This window comes from Podarcis melisellensis, assembly GCF_964234715.1.
Source record: "Podarcis melisellensis genome assembly, chromosome: 15".
Taxonomy (NCBI): Eukaryota; Metazoa; Chordata; class Lepidosauria; order Squamata; family Lacertidae; genus Podarcis; species Podarcis melisellensis.
In genome coordinates this window covers 9,919,920-9,935,959 of record NC_138532.1, presented here as the reverse complement: position 1 = coordinate 9,935,959, position 16,040 = coordinate 9,919,920, and the positions used below count along the sequence as shown (strand labels likewise).

General features: G+C 46.5%; 1 protein-coding gene across 1 annotated transcript in view; it reads right to left on the bottom strand.

Moving 5' to 3' along the window:
• Window positions 1-8,574, bottom strand: part of ZMIZ2 (zinc finger MIZ-type containing 2) — a 105,879-nt gene extending 97,305 nt beyond the window's left edge. Inside the window, exon 1 of the mRNA XM_081890879.1 lies at window positions 8,103-8,574. The gene's annotated coding sequence lies outside the window, so the exon portion shown is untranslated. The remainder of the gene's footprint in view (window positions 1-8,102) is intronic.
• Between the last annotated feature and the right edge of the window lie 7,466 nt (window positions 8,575-16,040).

Here is a 16,040-nt window from a genome sequence, read left to right as displayed (position 1 = left end):
CGCTTCAAAGCTCCGTATCCAAGCGGTGTTTTGCTTTGTTCTGTTCTGTTTTGGTTCCAATGCTTTCCCTGGGAAAACCAGTGTTTTACCGCTGAATTGGAGCTGATGGCAATTGGTTATTTCATGGATTGCCATTTGCTCTGGTTCTCCTGTAAAATGTGGGTTTTCCCAGGGAAAGCGCTGTCTGGAAAAACCCAACAACAACAACCCCAGACATGGTGTTTTAAAGCGCTGACCTGTGCCTGGAAAGCCAGGCGCTGATGGAAACCTGGATGAGTCCTAGGAGACACTATAAACAAAAACAAACAAGACAGCTGCCATTTTATACACTCCACCTACACATGTCATTACCATTTACCCAGTTCAACCCAACTTGGAGATGCTGGGGATTGAACCTGGGACTGTCTGCATGCAAAGCAAATGCTCTACCACTGAGCCACGGACCTTCTAAAGCAGAGCTTAGTCAGGATCTACTGGTAGATCCTGGGCTGACGTGCAGAAAATGGATTTCCAGCTCCAAATAGTTTTTTAACGCCAGCAAATAAAACTGCAAGAAATTTGTATGAGTGCACCAAGTCTGGTATGTGATAACTGCTTATTAGACTCAGTGTAGGGATTGCCCTACACTAGGCATGTTCAAAGTTTGGGGGTCTAATCCGGCCCTCTGGTTGATTTAATCCAGCCCCCATGGAAGTATATGTCCCGGGGTAAAATCCTAAAAAACACTCAACAACTTTGGTTGGCCCTCATGCATGATCACTTTATCAAATCTGGCCCTCTTTGAAAAAAGTTTGGCCAACCCTGCCCCACATGTAGAATTCTTGACACCCGCAAAGTTGTTGTGTTTTTTATGAAGACCCCAAAATTGTTGAGCTTTTTTGTTCTGTTGAGCTTTTTCCATCGAGTTGCCATATATCCAGGTTTTAAAGCAACCTTTTTCAGCTGAGGGCCAGTCCACCGTCCCTCAGACTATGTCGTGGACTGAACTATACTTTGGAAGGGGGAAAAATGAATGAATTCCTATGCCCCATAAATTACCCAGAGATGCATTTTAAATAAAAGAAGAAAAGGAGGAGTTTGGATTTGATATCCCGCTTTATCACTACCCAAAGGAGTCTCAAAGCGGCTAACATTCTTCTTTCCCTTCCTCCCCCACAACAAACACTCTGTGAGGTGAGTGAGGCTGAGAGACTTCAGAGAAGTGGGACTGGCCCAAGGTCACCCAGCACTTGCAGGTGGAGGAGCGGGGAATCGGACCCAGTTCACCAGATTACGAGTCTACCACTCTTAACCACTACACCACACAGGCTCTCCACATTCTACTCATGTACAAAAAGCACAAATTCTACTCATGTAAAACACCAGGCATGCCCCACAAATAACCCAGAGATGCATTTTAAATAAAATGACACATTCTACTCATGTAAAAACACGCTGATTCCTGGACCATCCGTGGGCCAGATTTAGAAGGCGATTGGGCCGTACCCGGCCCCCGGGTCTTAGGTTGCCTACCCCTGGCCTAGACTCAGTGTCACTTCTTCTGCACTCCCAGGGTACTGACAGGTTGTCTTTGGAAAGTTTTAAGCTGTGTGTTAGAATCCCCCATCTACAGTCATTCAGACAGAGATTTGACCCTGCATACAAGCAAGGCATTCTGCTATCTCGATTGTGGTGGGCAAGCAGGAAATCTGAGTCATCATTTTCCATGAGGCTCCGGAATGATCCCAGCCACTATTTTGGACCTTAGTGGTTCTACTACAACAAGGCTATAATACTTCCCCTTTGTGTGTCTAGTGTGTAGAACTTTACTGAATGCCACACCCCATCCTTCAGTGTTAGAAATTCAGGTATATAAGCTAGGCGCCAAATGGCTCCTTAAACCGGAAGACACAAGATTTACCCACCCGGGAAGAATGGCAGATGAAGTTGATGGACTATATGGAACTGGGGGAAATGACTGGCAGAATCCGAGACCAGGCAGAAGAGTCGGTGGAAGAAGATTGGAAAAAATTTAAAGATTATTTACAGAAATACTGTAAAATTAATGAATGTTAGAAAAATGTTGGAATGAAGTTATATGGCTTTAGCAGAAATGTTATAAGGAATTAAGTACAAATAGATTTTTAATGTATTAAAGGGAAAAAATAAGGTTAGAATAAGTTAAGATAAATTACAGGACAGAAAACAGAGGAAGATGGAAAGAAATTGCTGAAACAGTTAATTGAAGTGGAATACAAAAAGGGAGGTGTGAGGAGGTCGTGGAAACAAGTGAATGAAAGATTAGATATTGAAATTATTGGATGTGTTTTAAATTGTGTTTGTTTTGCTCTGTTAATTCAATGTTTTAGTGTCAGTGTTACGTAGTGTTTTTGTATTGTATTGTTGAATTCTTTTTTTCTTTTATAGTCTTTAAACTGTTAATAAATATTATTTAAAAAAACAACAACAAATGGCTCCTTAAACCAAGGTTGCAGTCACCAAAACGGAAGGTCTAGTTTCCATTTTTGGATAAGACGGCTCTAAAGTCTTATTTTTCAAATGATGGACTGACTGTGATTGATTCTCAGTTACACACCTGTCTAATTTGGATGAGAAGCTTGAGATATGTTGAGCTTTGGAAACTTAAAGAAAAGTCCCTTGATCCAGGGACAGTCCACATATATATTGGCCTATTCTGACCTCTGTTTCTTAATGATGACCGCTCTTGCTTAGGCTGCACAGAAAAAAGCAATTGGCTCCGATTAGATAAAATATAACTGATAGAATTCTACAAGACGGGGTTTTGGTGTGTGAAAACACTAGTGATCGAATGATCCCCAGAAGGTGAAGATGTCAGGTGCCATCCTGGCACCCAGACATCTTCCACTGGCCACAAATGATCGAAAGCCAGGTGTAAAATGTACCTGGCACCTGGCTAATTTCGAACACTGGGAATAGGAAAGGTGAGGGGCAAAGGGAGAAAGGTCCTTCAAGCACAGCACCAGGCCAAATTCAAGGTGCTAGCACTGCCCGAAATGTCTTGAGCCCAAAGTAGCTAAAACTTGCCTTGGTCATCCTTAAGCTTCTTGACACTGACCCTATTACCAGCAGGTGAAATCTTGTTGGTGCTGCTGCCACTGGGAGCTGCCTGGTTGGTGTTGACCCTGGACAAGACCTTTCCAGGAGTGATTCCATTTGTGGAAAGCTCTTCTGAGTGAGATGTGTCCGTCTCCCTCGTTGCTGACTTTTAGAAGAATTTTTAAAGCATTCCAGTTTATCCAGGCAACTGGTGGCTGAAAGATAGTATTCCGGGGCAATGTTTCTAAACAGTTTCTAGAATGGTTTTTTAAACTGTTTTTGTAAATGTTTTATCATTGCTGGGTCTGCCCAGCTCCTTAGGGAGGAAAACACATGGTATAAATTGAATAAATAACACATAATGTTTACTGATAACATTAGCTGACCGTGTCTATGAGCTCTAGGTATAGCTATCAGCTATTGAAAGTTGTTTTGAGTTATCATATTGAGTTACAATCCTGGAGCGTCTGCAGGAGTACAATGGGTGGTGTTTGGCTGCTCAAAGAGACGGATGCTGCTACTGTAGTCTTATTCATCAAAACCCAAGAAACTAATTCTATGTGTGCAAGTCATTATAGGATTAACAAATCCTGTAATATTTATCATCTCGTTCGCTTTTGGACTGTCTCCTCAGAATGTAAGTGTTCCTAACTGACTGGTTTTGACCTGCTTTGGTTCCTAATCATACCAAATGTGCCTGGAAATTATTATTATTAACTGTACTTATTAGTAGATACACACACACACACACACTCTCAAAGTAACTTACAACATAATTAACAAAGTTAAAATCAATGCAAAACCAAAACAAAATAAAAGCTAAGATCATTCATATGCATAGAAAGCAGCCTAGCACACCCCACCCATTAAAGGCCAGAATACCCTAAACTCTCCAAATTAAAGGCCAAACAAACCGATTGTTTTTGCCTGGTGCCTAAAAGCAGCGAGTGATTGGCCTTCCTGAGAAGAACATTTCTTAAGTGGGCGGGGGCGGGGGACCAAATAAAAGGCCTGTTCTTTCTTGCATTGCCACCTTCCACATCTCCCTCAGAGGACACTCTGAGAAGGTCCTTCAGAGAAGGAACACAGGGTCAGGATTGGCTCATTATTACCTTCCTGGCACTCACAGCTATGAGAGAGTGGTGATACTTCCCCCCCCCATACTTTTAGGGAGTTTTTCTTCTAAGGGTTCTCTTTTTTTGTACTTTTATAAACCTTGGAATTTCCCATATCTGCTAACACCTTCCCTCTCTTGTGTGGGCGATAGTGCCCAGCAATGCACTCAACTCAAGCCTGAGAACCTCACCATCACACACAAAACCCTTTTCACGAAAAGTGTTTATCCTTACAGTTGCATGCCACGTGTGTGATAAGAAACAAGTTGTCTCCGTGAATGGATCAATCAGACCTTTCTAAGGCCTCATCTGCACTATGCGTATAAAGCGTTATCAAACCACTTCATATATCGGATGACCCCAAATGAGACTGGGAACGGTAGGTTGTTAAGGGTGCTGAGAGTTGTTAGGAAAGCCCTATTTCACTTATGGAGCTACAATTCCCAGAGCAGTTGAAGAATAAACCTCCCTTCCCAGGGAACTCTGGGAATTGTAGCTCTGTGCAAGGAGCAGAGGTCAGCCAGCAACTCTCAGCACCAGAATACAGTGGCAAGGTCTGAGCTGGTAGAGGCTACTGTAGATTGGGCTTTGGGCTGAAATGTGTGATGCACAGACCCAAACACAAGCAGGAGTCAGGCGTCCAGTGCAGCAATATCCCATGCTCACTTCACGACCACATGTCTATCATGCATAGGTTTCCAGGAGCAAGTTCCCAGTAACCCCCGTTAAAAGGTTCTCAGGTAGAAGAACTGAGAAAGGCTGCTTTCTAAGATCTGCTTTGACCACTGCCAGTCAGAGTAAACAACCCTGGGACCAATGGAATAACCTTAGTCTAAGACAGCAGCTTAAAAGCCACTTCATCACTGTCTCATCAGCTGCAGCAACAGTGATGGAAACCAATGCGCCAGGGCTCTTAACCGAATACAAAGCTAGAGAGAGTTTATGCAAGGATTGTGCATGAGCAAAAAGACCCCGCAAACCCAACCCTTCTCCGTCTAGCACAGTGAAAAAGCGACTAAGGGAAGAGGAAGCAGATCACACAGTCTCTGCCCTCCCCCAAATTCTCCCTCTTGCAGGTGCCCAAACATTGCCATGGCTGCCCTATCCTTCAAGTAACATGGTAAAAGAAAAACAATACACCCAAGAGAGAAGGGAGACAGGCAAGATGAGCTTTGCAAAACCAACCAAACCAGCCAAACTCCTGCTGAGTATTCCTGGCTCTGTGATTATTCTGGTTCATTCATGAAATCTTAGTGCTTAATATGTATTTATAGACTCAAGCTACTGACTGCGAGGACGGGCATGCCCTCCCTCCTACGGCTCCTCAACCAGACAGAAAAGGGGGAGGCATCACCTCACACTGGCAAGAAGTTCTGCTTGATGCCCCATTATTGTCCCCAAGGTGCACAAGACAGGGCCTTTCTGTTTGTAGCACTCAGACTGCAAAGATTCTCTGCCTTGGTTCCCTTGCAGAGAACAGCTGCTGCTTTACTTGCAAATGGTCTCAAGTTCTCCACGTAAGGCTGTGAAAGACCCTTGCTGAAGCTCTGAAGACCTGTAGCTAGTCAGGGTATGTTATGGAGAACCAATGTGGCACATTCCAGGTCTTCTCCTCAGCGGTGTGCGGTCAGTGGACTAGGGGACTAGCCTAGTCTCCTGAATGTTCCTTGATGTCTCCTTCCCAAAGCCTGCGAAGTTTCGGCCCAGCTTAGGGAAGGAGGTGCAATGCTCACATGCATGATGTCACGTGTGCAACATCACCCCACCAATTGCCCTTGCAAGTTGGTGCCTCTGGCCCTAAGTGAAAAATTTCACTGCACACCACTGGCTCTTGCACAACTGCCACCACCCCTGACCACTGGCCAGAAGGGCTGGGACTGATGAAAGTTGCAGTCCAACAACATCTGGAAGGAACCACATTGGCTAGCCCTAGTGTGGACAATCCTGAACGGATTCCCCTGGCCTAGATACAAATGATAATGTTTCATGACCTGGCCAGTTATTGACTACATCAACCCTCCTCTCTGTCTCTCTTGGCCCTGCCCACAGTTTCATTTTGTTATTCTTTCATTCATTTGGTTTCGTTTGTTTATTTGTTTTGAATAAAGTTTCTCTCCCCTGCCCGCTTTGATTGTCGGCCACTTAGGATGTTTCGCCAAGGGTATTTATGACATGTTTTACTATACAATCCTAGGCATGCCCACTCAGAGATAAATCCCAATGGATTCAATAGGGCTTACTCCCAGGTTAGTGTGTATGCGATCACAGGATTAACAGATCAAATAAAAGGCCCCTTGACAGTCTGGGAGGTTCTTTGCCTGGACGCTGATGCTTGCTGGCTTTACGCCTATCCAATAAACCCCAAATTCAGGTAAACCTGGGAAATGCTCTGGCCCAGACAGATTAGCAGTGTCTAGAAAAGTCAGAGGCACAAGATGAGTTGAGCAACCAGCAACCGGGAAAAGAGGATGCTCTCTCTCACCCCACCTTGCTGCATTCATCCGCCCAGAGCAATAAGATAATTTAAAAAAATAAAAATACCAGAAAACAAGAGCAGCGTCAGCAGACAGCTGGAGACCTACCCCTACTTGCCAGCAGACCATGATCAGTGCACAAAACAGGAGAACGGTGGAATCTCAAACTTGTGTTGCAATCAAAAAGCAGAACAATAAACTTCTTTTTTTGTTTTAGTTTTTTTTTTTGCTTAATGGGATATAAAAATACCATCCAGCTCCAGAGAAGAACAGATTGTAACTGTGTGAATATCCTAGCAGCCTGACCCCGTCCTGTTCTCTACTTTGGACTCATGCAAGTGGAGCACCTCAAAAGGGGTGAAGATGTGGGGAAATCTAAAGCTGACACCCACGCTTCCTAAGTTTCTGGCTTTGAAAAGCCCCGCTGGCCTTGCACTCACCACAGATGACTGAAACCGTGCATGAGACTTCCACAAGATCAGTCAGCTACAGTACTTAAGAACTAAAGTCTCCAGATGAAGAACCTTCCAAGCTCTCTGCAGTACCTGGTCTTCTCACACTCTCCCTTTGGAGTAGGGTTTTTCAGACACAAACTATAGGGTGGGATTTGAACAGGGGCCTTGGCATTTAAGATGTCCTCTAACAGCCATGCACAAGATTTGCTTATCGGAGGAAGAGATATCCTTCTCAAGTACCAAAGTATCTCCCCTTTTAAAAAAACCAAGGAGAGCGGTGCAGGGCCACCTCATTCTCAGTCTGAATGCCCAGGGAATGGCATCCCTGCCCGCAGGAACACCAAGTGATTTTACCCTCACCTCCACAGCACACAGGAGCCAACAGCTGGCCAGGCAGCAGGTGCTCTTCGCAACAACCCCGCTCAGCCTCACAACACCCCCCTCCCCAGGTGCCCACATCTCCCATAGCAGGTGCCACACCGTGCCCACATCTCCCCATGGCATCAGTTTCTGTTGCCATAGAAACTCACTTTCTCTCTCTCTCTCTCTCTGGCACACTTTAGCCAATAATTATAATATTATTATTTTTAAAAATTGTTTGCAGAACAACAACAAAAAAACATGGCAGCCTGGGTGAGGTGGGTGCCCCCAATATCTGGGTAGGGTCCCCACCTCACCCACCCACCCCTCTCCCCGCCTCTTCTCTTTCTGCCCACCACCAAACCCTCCCAGTTGCCAACATGGAAAAAACAACAGGGAAATCCAGAAGCGCCCAGCAAATACGAACAAGAGGGGGTGATATATCTCTGTGAAATAGCAATTGGAGGGGGGGGGCGAGGTTTAAAAACACACAAAGCTCTCTCATACACACACACACCACCTCTCCTCTCTCCCTGGGGAACATGCGTCCTTCCACCTCCCCCCACAAAAAGCCACAACCAGTAACACAACAGATCCACCTTGCCTGCCCCCCCCCAAAAACCCCTTCAGCCGCCACTAACCTCCGAAGCAGGAGCCTGCGGCTGCCCAAGAGCCCGAGCTGAGCCACGTTAAAATGGCCTTTTTCTCGCCTGGCTCCTCGTCTCTCTTCCTGGCGTGGAGGGAGGGAGGAGGAAGAGGGCTCGGATGAGCCGCCGCCGCTGCTCTCCCTTCTTCTCCTTCCCTTCTGGGGTGTGTGTGTGAGAGAGAATGTGGGTCTTCAGCAGATCCTTGCGGCTCCTACAGATCTCTCTGCCCTTGCTCCATCGCGTCCGCTTGGCTGTGGCTGGCGGGGGGCTGGATGGGAGGCGATTGTGTGCAAGTAACAAAGCCCCCCCCCTCCCCGCTCCTCCTCCTCTTCCCTCCCCCGGTGCAGGCGACTTCTGCTGCTGTTGGCTCGCTCGGCTCGGCTGCTGCTGCTGCTACTGCCGGAGCCACAAAGCTGCGAGCGCATCGCCGCTCTCCACCTCCATTCTGCCTGCGCTTTGCACCTCGCAGCTCCAATTGCACAATAGAGCCCGGGCAGCCTCATCAATATTCATGGCCCTCCTCCTCCTCTTAGGCTAGAGCAATAGAGCTCCTATCTCCCGGTTCGAGAGGAGGAGGAGGAGGATGGTGAGGAGGGAGGGAGAGGAGAGGAGAGCTCGCTTTGCATTTTGCATTGCACTTTGCATTTTGCAAGGAGCGCGCGCCGGGGGAAGGGTCCTCCCGGGGCGCGAGAGGAGGGCGATGCTGCTGCCGTCGGGCAAGGAAGGCTCGCAAGCGGGAGCAGCGTCTTCCCGCGGGTGGGAAGGTGGTGGAAGGGATCAGACAAAAGGGGGCCGGCTCCCTCTCCGCCTCCATCGCCCCCAGCCCCGTCTGTGCAAAAGCTGCAACCCTAGGCGCGTTTAAGACCTTGAACTCAGTGGCATTTTGCATTTTATTTTTTTCCTGAATTGCACGGGTGCATTTTATTTTACGGTGCCACCCTGCAAAGATGGGGTGGGGAAGGTAACGTGGAGGGCGGCTGTGTGTGTGTGTCTTTTTCTCCCCCAGCCCACACACTGAGGAAAGGAGAGGCTGCAGCCTGGTAGATGATGAGACGGACGGCCATGCCTCCAGCGTAGGGGCCGCCGCGATGACGAGGCTGGGCTGGGAACTCCCGGTTCAAAGCTCGCCGCAGCTAGGAATACACCACGGCTCCCGATCCCCGCCCGCACGCAACACTCGAGACGGGGAAAGCCACGCAGGGACCGTCCTGCCTCCGAGGCTAGGGGCGCCCTTACAGCCAGGCGCGCTCTCTCTCCGCATTGAGAGATAATAGCGCTGCTGACCTACCTTACGGGGTTGTTGTGAGAATTGCTTTTCAGAACCAGGTGGGCTCAGGGGTGGAATGTTGGAGACCTCGGTTTGAAATCCCCATTCATCCCGGAAGCACTCTGGGTGGTGTTATAAGAATTTTAAGGTCTCTTATATATATAAAATATAAAAAAAATTCCTTCCAGTAGCACCTTAAAGACCAACTAAGTTAGTTCTTGGTATGAGCTATATATATATAAAAATAGATGTTCATAAATGTACCAAGGAAACACATGCATATATGTAAACCACATGTCTGAAACCCACAGAAAAGTCCTGAAACCATTTTCTCTCTCCCAAAATGACCTCAAATATTTCTCTGCAAGGTCGAAGGAAATGGGAAATCTCCCCATTGTCTCTTTCACAAATCCTGTCTTAAGGGCACATTTAAGATACGAATAGGGTGTGAGCCTGTGACCTGTGGCCTGGATTTAGGAATTGAGTAGTTATCCTAACAAAAGAGTGGCCAGGATGCCCAGGTAATCCAGTCAGGTAACTTGGCAGACAGAAAGAAACAACACACCCAGATTTCCACCCCTTCTTTGATATATTAATGGGGTGGCCTTGGGCTACACCCCTTCTGTGATGTATGTATGATGTATGGAGTGGTGGTCTTGAGCTACAGGGTGGGCAGTTCAAAAGTATACAGTGGTACCTCTGGTTGCGAATGGCATGCATGTGACATCATGTGCGTCTGCGCATGCGTGAGCAGCGAAACCCGTAAGAAACCCTTTCCGGTACTTCCGGGTTGCCGCAGGGCGCAACCTGAAAATGCGCTACCTGAAGCAAATATAACGAGGTATGACTGTGTAAGGGCTTGCAATTCTTTGTCCTGGGTCCTCCTCTCTCTCCTGTGTGGGGGGGGGGAGCACCCTGTTGCAACAGCTTTAATAAAGATCAGGCTTACTAACTGCTTTACTTCTCAATATTCTCTGTTTGGCCTCTGTTATTTTCTCCAACCTATGGAGAACCTACAAAGGACTCTATAAGGGCTCTTGTGGACCCCATGAGGCAGGGGTAGGCAACCTAAGCCCCGGGGACCGGATGCGGCCCAATCGCCTTCTAAATCTGGCTTGGTCCGGGAATTGGCATGTTTTTACATGAGTAGAATGTGTGCTTTTATTTAAAATGCATCTCTGGGTTATTTGTGGGGCCTGCCTCGTGTTTTTACATGAGTAGAATGTGTGCTTTTATTCAAAATGCATCTCTGGGTTATTTGTGGGGCATAGGAATTCATTATTATTTTTTCCAAAATATAGTCTGGCCCACCACATGGTCTGAGGGACGGTGGACCAGCCCATGGCTGAAAAAGGTTGCTGACTCTTGCCATAAGGAAAAGGGAGCAGTTTTTGTTTACAACAGTGGCTTTGGCTCCCATCTCTTTTCAGACCAGCTTGTCGCGAAGACAAAACAGGAAGCCTCCTTGCGCTTCTTGGTGGAAAAGTGGGATATAGGGGAAATAAAATTACTGGGCATTTAATGAACCTGAAGGGCTTTTTATTGTACACTCAGAAAACACAGCTTTATCATCCCTCCAAGGTCATTGGCGATGAGCCCACAGTGTCCCCTCTCCTTAACCACTGTCCTGTGAGGTAGGCTAGATTCCAAGATAGCAACATGCCCAAGGCCACTCAGAGAGCATTGTCACTGAGAGTGAAGAACTGTTTGTGTCTGGGTGACATCCCACATTTGCTACCATGGTGAAACTTGGGTTGCTGTACAAGAGGCTTCTTTTGCCAAGCGGTCTCCATCCAGGCTTAGCTTAGGATCTTGGTGGGCTTAGCTTCCACACAGTTCCTGCATCAGGTATCTTTAGACCAGGCGCTCCTTGGACCAAGTTACGGCATCCCTGTGAAATGACTGCATCCTGCTAGGATCCAGAGCCTCCTTGGCCATTTGTTCAGTTGTTTTCCAGCTCAGCTGTGCCGCCAAGTATGATTATGCATTTCATTATAGATATTATTATTATAAACACACAGAAAACGTCAAGCAGACTCATTCCTCCACCCCAGCTCCCCAAACATCTTAACTGCTTCAAAAGCATATGTTTGCTGTAGTCCCCACCATGCACAGAGCGCATAGAAGGTCTTCGTACAAACACTGGTGACAGGCGGTCCCCCTGCACACACGGTTGTGCAGCTACAGTAAACAGATTCCTGCACTACAAAACGTGAGGGGCTTTGATTATACTGTGACAGCTTTCCCCAAACACAAGGTTCTCCAAAAGATTGCTGGACTCCAGTGCCCACCTGCTCAAGTCAGTTTGGCCAGTGGTCAGGGCCAGGATGATGAAAGTGGTAGACACGCAGAGGACAGTGCTAAATTGGATGTATTTATTATATGCCACCCCAATCCCTGCTAAGCAGTAACAAAATTCCAGGCATTCCAGGCGCTTTACCCAGGGTGTGCTTCCTTTGAGAGTCCAGCCATGGCAGAGGCTGTAGTGTTTTAAGATACAGGTATATGGTATATTTTGCACTTATATACACTGAGAGTCTTCCATGAAGAGGGAGAGAGTTCACAGCATTATATCTCAAGCGGGCCTTGCTCCCTGCAGCTGCGTAACATTACAGTCCAAGGCATGCTCACTGCGAGAAGTGAGGTTGCAGGGAACCAAGCAGTGGGCCTTTTCGGTAGTGGCACCCACCCTGTGGAATGCCCTCCCATCAGATGTCAAAGCAGTAAACAACTATCTGACTTTTAGAAGACATCTGAAGGCAGCCCTGCTTAGGGAAGTTTTTAATGTTTGATGTTTTATCGTGGTTTTAATATTCTGTTGGGAGCCGCCCAGAGTGGCTTGGGAAATCCAGCCAGATGGGCGGGGTATAAATAATAAATTATTGTTGTTATTATTATGCACACCATTCTAGTGGCTCTCTCCCAGCCTCCCAAGATGTTTCTGCCCTTCAGCCCCCCCCCCCCCGAGTTCTACCCACTTCCCAGAAAACTATTGAGCCCAAACCCCAAACCTTCCTGTAACCTCACATCCCTCTCCATCACTGTGGTAACCTGTTTTGCACAGACCTGGGAGGGGATTCCTTTAGACTGTCTATTGTTTCATAATGACTTTCATTCAGCTAGCCCTGCCAGGTTAGTTTGCATAGGCTACACACCCAGGAGAACAGCTGCAGGCTGTATTTTCCCTTCAGTATCCCAGATATTACCTAGATTCTGACATGCATTAACTTCTTGGGTTTATGACATCACCTCCCTTTCGAAAAAGGGACATCCCACCACAGATGCATACAAGAAATAGCAGAAAGAAAGAAAGAAAGAAAGAAAGAAAGAAAGAAAGAAAGAAAGAAAGAGAATACAACTTTCCTGTAAAAAGACTTACTGCAGAGTTTAGCAGGCCGGGTATTAAAAACAACAACAACCAACCTCAACACTAAGACAATGACAGCTCATTTCCAGGCAATTCCTGGCTTTGCTGGAATTCCCCAAGCTCTCCCCTTTCTCCTTGGGGTACACCCTGGTTTGTTCTGCATCCTAATGCAGCTGACCCATTTGGCAGCCCAAATGGTGAGTTTCATAAGGACATGTTTAAGGGCGATTGCAACCCTCAGTACCAAAGGTGCCCCCCCCCACAAGCCCCTCCTTCACCACTTCATTATCCTCATTTCTGATCAGAACAATTCTTAAACCTCATCAACAGTGTATGTATTTGTTATAAGAATTTTAAGGTAATTCAAGCATATATATATATGAATGATGTTCATAAATGCACCAAGCAAACACATGCAAATATGTAAACCACATGTCTGATACCCACAGAAAAGTCCTGAAACCATTTTCTCTCTCCCAAAATGACCTCAAATATTTCTCTGCAAGGTCGAAGGAAATGGGAAATCTCCCCATTGTCTCTTTCACAAATCCTGTCTCAAGGGCACATTTAAGATATGAATAGGATGTGAGCCTGTGACCTGGACTCGGGAACTGAGTATTTACCATTACAAAGGAATCACCAGACTGCCCAAATAATGTAATCAGTTATCATTCTCAGGTAACCTGGCCGACAGGTTTTCTGCTGTGGACCGCCTCTTCTGTGATGTAGGTAAGATGTATCTGGGTGGTGGTCTTGGGCTCCAGGGTGGGCCATTTAAAATGTCTATAGAAGGGCTTGCACACCTTTGTCCTGGGTCCTTCCCCCCTCCTGTATGTGTGTGGGGGGAGCACCCTGGTGCAACAGCTTTAATAAAGATCAGGCTTACTAGCCGCTTTGCTTTTGTATACCCTGGTCTGGTCTCTGTTCATTTTTCGACCAGTTTGAGCCTTAAAAGGTACACACTCTCCAAAGGTCCAGTCTTCTGTAAGAAGCTGAACCCCTTAAAGCCCCATTTTTATTCTTATTTGATATTGTAGTAATTCAAGCAAATTATCCTATCCTAAACCAGGGGTCTGCAACCCGCGGCTCCGGAGCCGCATGTGGCTCTTTTACACCTTTGCCGCGGCTCCGGGGCAGATATTAGCGAGGGGAGGAGGTACATTGTGCGCCCCGACACTCCCCACTGTGGCGGGCGCTATACTGGCTGTGACGTCGCATGGGGGCAGTGTGTGCGTTAGTCATGCACCGTCCCGACGTCACCTTCCCGCCCGCTGTCAGATCGCGGCTCCGGAGATATATTTGTTTTAAATGTCGCAATGGTTTTGCGGCTCCCAGTTTCTTCTTCGGAAACGGGTCCAAGTGGCTCTTTTTGTCTTAAAGGTTGCAGACCCCTGTCCTAAACCTCTCAGCAGTGTGTACTGTAAATGGACATTCTTGAGTGCTGGCTGTGCATATGTGAGTCCAGGCACACACTTTTAACAACCTTGGTAACCTCTGTTTCACACAGACCTGGGGGATTCCTTTTGAGGTGATGATGACTGTCTATTGCAGGAGAACTGCTGCAGCCTGTATTTTCCCCTTCGATATCCCAAATATTAGCTAGATGCTGACATTCATTAATTTCTTAGGTTTAAGGAGGATTCCTCCTCTCAAACAGATATATCTGTACTGTGTCTTGTTGTTCCCTCCCCTCAGCTATTATTTCCAGTAACCTGAGGCTCACTGAGGGCAGGTGGGGCAAATATTTGTTTACTTCTGAGCCCAGCCATACCTTTTCAAGTTACAAGTTTCCTGATGTACCAGACTTGCACAAAACACTGAATTAAACAAAAATCAACTATATTTCGCCCAGCCCTACCAGCAACCCAACTATAGAGACCTCACGTAGGCAAACAGGTATTGTGGTGATAGCTGGCGTCCAGAAAAAGGTCCCTGTATGCATATTAAAAATGTACAAGCACACAATACACTTCAGTACATCCACAGCTGGCTAACACCCAATTTAATGTCAGTTTTTCCCTCCTTAATATTGCCTTATCAGTGGATCATGAAAACCTGAAGCCATCTCCAATGCCTCGAAAGATTCCATCAACAGTGTCTCCGAAAAATTTTACACATCACTTGGGAAGACAGGCGAACTAATATCAGTGTACTGGAAGAAGAAAAGATCACCAGTGTTGAAGCAATGATTCTTCAACATCAACTTCATTGGATTGGTCATGTTGTGCGGATAACTGATGATCATCTTCCAGAGCAACTATTCCAAGCTTAAAAATTGGAAAGCGTAATGCTGATGGTCAACAAAAGAGGTTTAAAAACTGTCTCAAGGCAAATCTAAATAAATGTAGTATAAACACTGACAACTGGGAAACACTGGCCTGCGAGCGCTCCAGTTGGAGAACAGCCTTTACCAAAGGTGTGATGGGCTTTGAAGACACTTGAACTCAGGACGCAAGGGAGAAACGTGCTAAGAGGAAGGGATGCTTGGCAAATCCACACCGTGATCAACTTGCGCCCGGAAACCCATGTCCCCACTGTGGAAGGACGTGTGGATCCAGAATTGGCTTCCACAGTCACTTATGGACTCATTGTTAAAACCGTGTTTATGGAAGACAATCTTACTCAGCTACGAGTGATCGCCAAAGAAGTGGATAATATTGAAAATATGCACATATGGGATGCATCAAATCCACTGTAAACTGCCATGTTTAGCTGCCTCAACTAGTAACATTTTCTTTCTATAGCCAAAATGGCACCCTCCACGCATGAAATAAAAGTATCGGCAATCCTGGGGAAACCCCAGGGTTTGCAGAAGTACAAAAGAAGAAGTACCAAGCAAATAAACAAAAAGTTTGGGAGTGGGGGAAACCCTAAGGTGGGAACCCCCCAAAAAACTTCAGTGATGACAAGTTCAGGGGGGAGAAACAAAAGACCTGGGAGGTGGATTCAAATTCTTGGCTGCCTACAATCCTAAGCAGGAGCACACTCTACACTGGATCATGTTCTTGCAGATCCCTCTTCCTGGCTGACTATCATTGAGATTTAGTAAGAACACCAGGAGTTTGAACTTGAAGGCAAATGATGAATCTAGCCAGTGATAGATTGGGGAGTGTGAGATCCCTTGGGATCCCCAAATAGGCTGCCTTGACTTCTACAGAAGAGAGGAGATATATAAATAAATCATTTTGTGGTTTCAGTCTTGAAACTGGCTGTGCCACAGTTCCCCAGATGCTATGACAATGGAAGCAAAGGGTTTGTTTTATTTAACAAATTTTTATAACGCTCAATTGCAAAAGCA